The sequence below is a fragment of the Scyliorhinus canicula genome, chromosome 10 (assembly GCF_902713615.1).
Source record: "Scyliorhinus canicula chromosome 10, sScyCan1.1, whole genome shotgun sequence".
NCBI lineage: Eukaryota > Metazoa > Chordata > Chondrichthyes > Carcharhiniformes > Scyliorhinidae > Scyliorhinus > Scyliorhinus canicula.
The window spans coordinates 92,306,587-92,315,953 of NC_052155.1; the positions used below are offsets into that span (position 1 = coordinate 92,306,587).

Sequence of the window (9,367 nt, forward strand, 5' to 3'; positions counted from 1 at the left end):
CTCAGACGACTCAAAATAGTGTTCTTTGCCCCGGTGTATGACCCATGGTCTGGCCAGGTACAGCACATAAAATCACACTTTACTCTGGAACAGCGTAGTTTTAGGTCCATCAGATTTTGCACGATGCTTGGCCAGGTCTGCTCCAATATCCTTGGATAAGCGAATGCTGTGTCCTTCCCACTTGCACGACCACATGTTCTTTACCCACCTCAGGATCGGCTCTATATCCTGGAATCAATGGAGCCTCGCTATCATTACCCGTGGTGGCCCGACTTGGGACTCGGTCAGAGCAACCTGTGAGCCCGGTCCACCTTGGGGGGCCTGGCAAAGCCCTCCTCCCCGACCAACCTTCCGAGCATCGAAGTTACGATCTATTGTCAGGTTCCTCCCATCCGTGCCATTCGGTAGCTCGACAATCCACAGGTTCTGCCGACAGGACCGTTTTCTTGGTCATCAACCTTTCCCTTCAGTGCCTTCTAGGTCGTGACCAACCTTGCCACCTCGGCTTCAAGCGAGGCAGTCCCCTCTCGCTGGTCCATGGCTTCCTTTTCTAGGTTCCCTCACCGCTGTCTTTTGGGCCCCCAGTCTCCGCTCTGCCAATTTGCGGCCTCTATTGTTTACCATACCACAACCCTGAGGTCCTCTTTCATCCCTCTCTGTGCTTCTGGAGTTCTGTTATGAACTCCATCATCGCCTGGGTCGCCGTTGGCAATCCCATTGGGCCAGCCATGCTCGGTTCTCGGCCGCCAAGTGGCTCTCCCTGTTCAGGGGTCGAGGTTTTCCTCTCCCTGCTCTTACTGTTTTCCTAGCATGATTGCTGGCTCGTCGGCATCCTGGTTGATTAAGCGGTGAATGGGGGGGGGGCGGTTAAGCTTTCTGGTGCCTGTTTGGTGGAGTTGGAAGGTCTAAACAGAAATTCCTAGGGAGAGAGCCGCCTTTTGTGTGACCACTCAGCTCATGGCCGTCACTGGAAGTCAACTTGCTATTTTTTTTAAAGAACTCAGATAGAGGATTGCAAAGTGAAAAATGTGGCATCCTTGCTCAAGAAAGGGTGTAAGGAATTTCAGAGTTGCTAGAGGGAAGTGAGTTTAACATCGATGGTGGGTAATGTTTTAGAAATAATACAATTGGGGGAAACAAAATCAAAAGACACTTGAAATTTGGATTAATTAGGGAGATCCAGGAGGGATTTGTAAAAGGCAGATTGAGTTTGACTAATCTAAATGAAATTTTTTGATGAAGTAACAGAAAAGGTTGATGAAGGGAATGCTGTCTATATAGATGTTAACAAAACCTTAACAAAGTGCCACATAAAAGCTGGTTAGCAAAATTGAGGCTCATGGAATAGGAGGGCCAGTGCCAGCCTGAACAAAACTCGATTAAGTACAAGAAACAGCGAGTTGTGAATTTTATTTCCCAGACTGGAGGATGGTACATAGTGGTGTTCCCCAAAAGTAATCATTAGCACCGGTGTTTTTCTTCGAACATAGCTGACCAGCAAAACAGGCAGACAAGTAGCAGGTATAATTTAGTAGAGAAATATGATGTGATATATTCTGGCAGAAGGGAGAGAAAAAGCCAATATAGAAACTTAATGGTATAATTCCAAAGATTGGGCAAAGACCGATCTTTGAAGGTGACTGGGCACATTACGTGAATAATTATCAAAGATCTTGGGTTTCATAAATAGAGTACAAAAGCAGGAAAATTATACTGAACCTTCAGTTATGGCTTAGTGCCTCCACTTTTTGCCATGACATTATGGAAAGAATGTAAGGATCCTTGAGATAGAACAGAAGTAGTTTACGAAAATAGCTCCAGGGATGAGGGAATTTAGCTGCAAGATGATGTTGGAAAAGCTGGGATCACTCGTGAACAAAGAAGGTCAAGGATGTGATCAATTTGTTCACGATGACAGGTTTGGATAAGGTAGACAAAGAAAAGATGTTCCCATTAACTGATGATACAAGAACTGCGGGCACAGATTTAAGGTTTTGGAGAAAAGTCAGGGGGTATGCAAGGAAGAACTATTGTGAGGCAGAAAGTAGCAAGAACCTGGAACTTGCTGCATACAAGGGTGGTGGCAGTGAAGAAAATGATTCCACAGGGCAAGTAGATGGGCACTTAAAGGAAATAAACCTGCAGGGCCACATGATAGAGCAGGGTTGCTCTACCGACAGCCAGCATGGGGAAAATGGCCTCCTGTGCCAGCATGACTGTTACTTTTCTTGTTACCTGGCTTGAACTATTAGTTTACCTTTATTTGAGGACAATCTTTTTAAACCCGGTTTCTCAACATTTTCAATAGCTTGAAAATCAAATGCCGCCATAATTGGAAAAACAACCAATATGTCCACATCATGGGAACGCTCAGTCGCTAAACATTTAGCAAAATAATTTAAGCAATAAGAACTGGCCGATCACTATTAAGCACTCAGAATGCTATCCATTTGCTGCCAAGAATAAACAAGGGTTAATATACCAAAAGAGCAGAGCAACTAGTCGCGCTGCAGGTGGCACTACAAAATTTGCACTTGGCAAAGATAGCAGGATACATAATTTACTGAATATTTTAGATATAACGAATAGATTTATAACGCAGTGTACTTGCGTAAATGGTACTTTATGCTGACATGAACACAAAGATAGCTATGAATAGGGACTACTCTGAGAAAATATTAGACAGTTTGGTCAACAATTTCAACATTTTCATGGATATATAAATAATATTTAAATGTTATATCACTGCAAGTGCATTACTACTTATTGGTGGTTTTGCATTGTAGAGACTGATAACAAATCTTCCAAGTTGCAATGTGCAGAATTTATTGACTATGACATTTATATTTTGCCTCTTAAACGCTACCCTAACAATTTATAATGTCATCTTAATTACAAGTTTCAATGCAAAGGGGCAAAATTTAACCATACAAACTTAAGAATCAATTTTATGGAAGAGGTAACCAAATAGTGGCTTGTAAGATATTGAATTGCATGAGTGTTTATAGATTATTTCAGTTTAACAGATTGCGAATGACCTATGGGCATGATTTTAAACTACACAAGATTATAACTAAGATATTAGACACCCTCCTTAGAAAGTCACGAGCTTCTGGAGTTCATTGCCAGCTGGTGTAGCAATTGTTGATTCTACATTCCTTTAGGGGGGGTAGGGGGGAGCTGTACTCTTCATTAATAGTGGCAGTGACGTCAGCCAGAAGCAGCTTTACAGATAATACATGGTCCATGGGATCATCTGGACTGACTTTGTTCACCCATAAAGGTTTGAGGGGGACGTCACCAGTGTACTTTTCCCTGATTGCCACTGGGACTTTACCTGGGTTTGCCTCTGCCAGAGGTTTCATGGTTGTAAGAGGACAGGAAGAGACCTGCTGTCCAATCAAAATACTTCAGCCCTGATGTATGTGGGGCCAATAAAAAGCCAACTTTTCTGTCTGTCATTTTATTTGTCCACATGTTCATAATGTTTCCACAAGTTCAACATTACAATTTGAGGCACCATTCAAAGCTGAAAATACCATCTCTTAGAAATTCTTGTATAATGTATGATCTCACCATTACTAATTAACCAAACAAAAACTGTTACCAAAATACAAGCAGCTGATGCAACTGAATGTTACCCAGTGGTCGAAAAATCAGTTAATTTGCATTTCAAAGATATACCAACTCCTAATGCTGGCACTAATATTTTGTTTATATAGCTTTTAGAATATAAATATGCACGTCCTTGAACAAGCTAAATATATCAGAAGGGCAAATAACTGTCAGGCTTAAAAAAAATACACAATGAAAAAAAGTGGTAAAACGTTACTTTGCTTTCATGTTCTTTCTAGCCAAAATCTGCACTAGTTTGAAGCAATGTTTGACAGTTACGAAACATATCAGTGTTCCCAGTGAAACAGGGACTGTGTTTACTGGGTGTGAAACACAATTCTGTTGAGTAGACACTCCGAATTCTACAAACTGCGACTAGGCAACTTCACCGTACTCCGTCCGCTTGGGACAAAGCGGCTCGAACTTTTCTTCAACTGTTGTTAAACGGCAGGGATCGACTCAGAGGCTGAGTCATCTCAGGTGGAAACCTCACGCCCAGAGCGGGGCTTCACTGCCCGACCTGGTTCCGGGAGTGTACCGGCCGCACACCGGCCTCACGTTTCCGGACTTGGCGGCGATAATCCGCCCGCGCACAGGGTACCTTCCGCGGCCGTTTTGTTTGATCCCCCGGCTCCAGGCCCCGAGATCGATCGAGGCCGCGGAGCTGTCAAACCTGAGGCCTCGCCTCCCAGCCGCAATCCCCGGGACGCCGCGGATCTACCGTCCCCCGGCGACTCCGGGGTTTCTCTAAGCTGAGTGGGGCCGAGTTTAGGCCCGAATTCGGCTCCTTCACCGGGCGGGCGGGCGATCACTCACCCCGGGCCTGACGGGCAGTGGCCGGCAGCTCTCCAGCCAGTTCCCACTCTGAATACGGCCTTGCGCTCGGCCTCCCTCTGCCTCTGTTTTTGTTTCAGTCAACACCCGACCGCCGTCTGTGACGTCAGCGCGCCGGCCGACGTCCTGGAACGCCGACGCCGACGCGCGCCGTCTTCTGTCCATTCATCCAGTCGCTCGAGCTCCTCCCACATCCACCTGGCGCGCGTGCCCCGGAGCCATTCACTCTCAGCAATCGGATCCCCGCTCAAAGCGAAAACTAAGCGAGTGTCCAGCGTTTATCAACATAGAAAACCCTGGGCATTTACACAATAGCAGCATGCCAGACAAGTGCCACTTCCAGGAGGCTCAGTTTGTTAAAACAGATGTCCTTTGAAGTTTCTGTTGAAGGTAAACAGTATAAAAGTGGCGCTGAATTTGGGATCCCAAAGGAAGCAAACTTCCTTTGAAGTTTCTGTTGAAGGTAAACAGTATAAAAGTGGCGCTGAATTTGGGATCCCAAAAGAAGCAAAGTGTGCAGAGCAGAAGGCTACTGGAGTACACTAGTAACGGGCACGTCACACCAAATGTTTCAATGCATTGCAATGTGCAAACATCCTAGGTACGGCTGTCATGGAGGCAAGAGTCTTGACATCTACCTTCAGTATACATGTGGATCTGTGGGGGCGCATAGGGCAGCACAGTGGTTAGAACTGTTGCTTCAGATCGCCAGGGACCTGGGTTCGATTCCCGGCTTGGGTCACTGTGCGGAGGCTGCACATTCTCCCGTGTCTGTGGGTTTCCTCCGGGTGCTCCGGTTTCCTCCCACAGCCCTAAGATGTGCAGGTTAGGTGGATTGATCACGCTAAATTCCCCCGTGCTGTCCAAAGTTAGGTGGGGTTGCTTGTTTACGGGGATAGGGTGGAGTTGTCGGTGTAGGTAGGGTGCTCTTTCAGGGGCCGGTGTGGACTCAATGGACTGAATGGCCTCCTGCACTGTAAATTCTACGATTCTATGACTTTCATTTCTGGTACTTCACCCCAGAATGAGCCAGTGCAGAAACAAAAACTCCAATCAGCAAGATGCATACCCTGCTGTTCAGTATATTTCATATAATCTTAAAATTAATGCTAATTGGTCTGCATCACTCAGATTTGGTGTTGAATCAACTGTTATGGAACAATATTTGGCATCTTTTACTTCATTAGTGAATTTGTTTCTGATCCGCTCTGCCATTATAGTGATGAAGCCATCATAGGTTTGATGGGTTAAAAAAAGTTGGTCTTCCCTGAGCCACAATGGTGATAACTTTTCAAATGCTCTTTGAAAAGCTTGTCATACTCAGAGATATTCAAGGCGGGCTACAAAAAATTACCTCTTTGATTTGACAATGACTTATCTATCATGTCCTTTTAGAGGTAGTCCTAAAGAAGACAGCAGTTTACTGAGGCAACTTTCTTCCATAAAGAACGCTCCTTTTCAAACTGAGCCGATAATGCAGGATTAATTCTTCCAGATAATTTACATCTTTGAATAAATGCAGACATAGCATTAATATGAGCTTTGGAAGTTTCGTGATCAACAATATCTCTTCCAACATTTCTCCAATTAGCGTACCTGTCGACGAATGCTTGTTCCCTTTACCAGGGTCAGGGAATAATTTGCAAAGATAACAGTAGATTGCCTTAGAATGATCCAAAATAAATCAACCAATTTCGAATTTCCGTCATTCCAATTTCTCTTCACCTTCAGAAAATGGAACTTATGAAGGCTTTTTTTCATATCTTGCTACGGTAGCATGGTGGTTAGCATAAATGCTTCACAGCTCCAGGGTCCCAGGTTCGATTCCCGGCTGGGTCACTCTGCGGAGTCTGCACGTCCTCCCCGTGTGTGCGTGGGTTTCCTCCGGGTGCTCCGGTTTCCTCCCACAGTCCAAAGATATGCGGGTTAGGTGGATTGGCCATGCTAAATTGCCCATAGTGTCCTAAAAAGTAAGGTTAAGGGGGGGGGTTATTGGGTTATAGAACAGTACAGCACAGAACAGGCCCTTCAGCCCTCAATGTTGTGCCGAGCAATGATCACCCTACTTAAACCCACGTAACCCGTATACCCGTAACCCAACAATCCCCCCATTAACCTTACACTACGGGCAATTTAGCATGGCCAATCCACCTAACCCACACATCTTTGGACTGTGGGAGGAAACCGGAGCACCCGGAGGAAACCCACGCACACACGGGGAGGATGTGCAGACTCCACACAGACAGTGACCCAGCCGGGAATCGAACCTGGGACCCTGGAGCTGTGAAGCATTGATGCTAACCACCATGCTACCGTGAGGCCCCTACGGGTATAGGGTGGATACGTGGGTTTGAGTAGGGTGATCATGGCTCGGCACAACATCGAGGGCCGAAGGGCCTGTACTGTTCTATATCTAGCCTGCTTTTGGCCTCCAACCTCAAACACTTTAATCAAATTTTTCATATTACCTATGTTTTCTGGTTTATTAAGTACAAAATATTTTAACGTACCCAGTACTTTGGCCACAAGGTTCTTCAGGATACGTTTCTTCCCTCACGTCAACAAAAGAGTTAGAAAAACTTGTAGTTCCATTCTCATTTCAGAGTCCACTTCTTTTCAGACAATGTATCTCCAGAAATCGGCAAGTCTAAGTCATCAGATAATTAACCCATATTTCTTGATGAGTGTCAATGTACAGTTTTTGCAATGTCCAATACTTTGAACTTCTGAAAGTAAAGTGACAAACTGTCTCTTTGCCTCGCTTCGTTGTCTTGCCTTCAATTTTCTGCATTTTTGACTGCCGGATTGATAGTGTCGCTTCAAATTACTAAAGAAGCTGATCTTGATTTCAATGAAGTGTCTGAAAGAGTAGACGTTTGCATGCTGAAGCCCACGTTTTTATCACCTTCAATTCAAGCTCTGTAAAAATTGGATTAATCTTTTCACTATGAAACAGTGATTCTGAACTTCCAACAACATTCACTCCTCACTCTTCTCCGACCCATATTCACCTCACAAACTCTCCCTCCCTGCAAGTCTGCAACCATGGCTGACCCCCTCACACACTCTCCTCTGCCTACACTGTCAAACTCTTGCCCTCACTGTCTTCCCCCACCCCTCACACTCTCCCATTCTCACAATCTCACTCACCTTGCTTGCCTGGGGTCTCCAAAGCAGCCACTTATAGAACATAGAACATTACAGCGCAGTACAGGCCCTTCGACCCTCGATGTTGCGCCGAACTGTGAAACCCCTCTAAAGCCCATCTACACTATTCCCTTATCGTCCATATGCCTATCCAATGACCATTTGAATGCGTTTAGTGTTGGCAAGTCCACTACTGTTGCAGGCAGGGCATTCCACGCCCTTACTACTCTCTGAGTAAAGAATCTACCTCTGACATCTGTCCTATATCTATCTCCCCTCAATTTAAAGCTATGTCCCCTCGTGCTGGACATCACAATCCGAGGAAAAAGGCTCTCGATGTCCACCCTATCTAATCCTCTGATCATCTTGTATGCCTCAATTAAGTACCCTCTTAACCTTCTTCTCTCTAACAAAAACAGCCTCAAGTCCTTCAGCCTTTCCTCATATGATCTTCCCTCCATACCAGGCAACATTCTTGTAAATCTCCTCTGTACCCTTTCCAATGCTTCCACATCGTTCCTACAATGCGGTGACTAGAACTGCACGCAATACTCCAAATGCGGCCGCACCAGAGTTTTGTACAACTGCAACATGACCTCATGGCTCCGAAACTCAATTCCTCTACCAATAAACGCTAACACACCGTATGCCTTCTTAACAACCCTCTCAACCTGGGTGGCAACTTTCAGGGATCTATGGACATGGACACTGAGATCTCTCTGCTCGTCCACAGTACCAAGAATCTTACCATTAGCCCAGTACTCTGTCTTCCTGTTATTCCTTCCAAAATGAATCACCTTACACTTTTCTGCATTAAACTCAATTTGCCACCATTCAGCCCAGCTCTGCAGCTTATCTATGTCCCTCTGTAACTTGTAACATCCTTCTGCACTGTCCACAACTCGACCGACTTTAGTGTCATCTGAAAATTTACTCACCCATCCTTCTACGCCCTCCTCCAGGTCATTTATAAAAATGACAAACAGCAGCGGCCCCAAAACAGATCCTTGTCTTGCCTCACCTATCATCTCCTTGTGGCTAAAGCTTGATTTGGGGTGTCACAGTGCCAGGTGTAGCCACCTGGGGTGGCCACGTCCCGATTTCAAAATGGACACTTGTAAAGAGTACAGGGAAAATTGGACAGAGCTAAGGAAACAAGCAGGTGCAAGGTTTGCCTGTGGATTGGAATTTGCAGCTCCCAGACAAAACCGATACTACAAGCTATTAGCATAGTAATGAGCTATCTCCAGGGACAAAAGAGAAACATTTAAGCAATCGGTACCAGGGCAGACTCCCCGGCGCCAGTGGAGACTAAAACAAAGGCAGGCCAACGGTCACCTAGGACCCGTCCAGTGATCAAGCAACTACCCCTTTATTGGAGAGAATCAATACAAATGATTGGGACATGGTCCAATTAATTGGGGCCAAGTTCAAGGCCCGCCCAAAAGGGCGCGAAGCCCCTTTGGGGTATAAAGAGGAGTCCCCAAAGACAGATCGCTCTCTTCTTCTTCACCTTCATCTTGGCCTTGGCTCTCCGCGACGAGAGACCCTCCAAGCACCAGCCAAGTAAGTCTAAGGTCAACGCACGCTACGAGATAGGCGCTCCTAGCTACTATTCTATACCAGTTCAAAGCCAGCAGCCTCAGAATCGGACAACGGCCATTGTTCCTCTGACTGAGTGGGCACCCAAATATAAGTATAGGCTTTTAGTAGTAGTTGTAGTTTAGTGAGTAGAGTTTGTGCATGAGTAATAATTGACTATGTTTGTAAA

At 45.5% G+C, this 9,367-nt stretch overlaps 1 protein-coding gene across 2 annotated transcripts in view; it reads right to left on the reverse strand.

Annotated features, from left to right (window-relative positions):
- rb1cc1 (RB1-inducible coiled-coil 1) overlaps positions 1-4,572 on the reverse strand; it is a 283,146-nt gene extending 278,574 nt beyond the window's left edge. For both annotated transcript variants that reach the window (XM_038809347.1, XM_038809345.1), the window contains exon 1: positions 4,432-4,572. The gene's annotated coding sequence lies outside the window, so the exon portion shown is untranslated. The remainder of the gene's footprint in view (positions 1-4,431) is intronic.
- Positions 4,573-9,367: the final 4,795 nt, after the last annotated feature.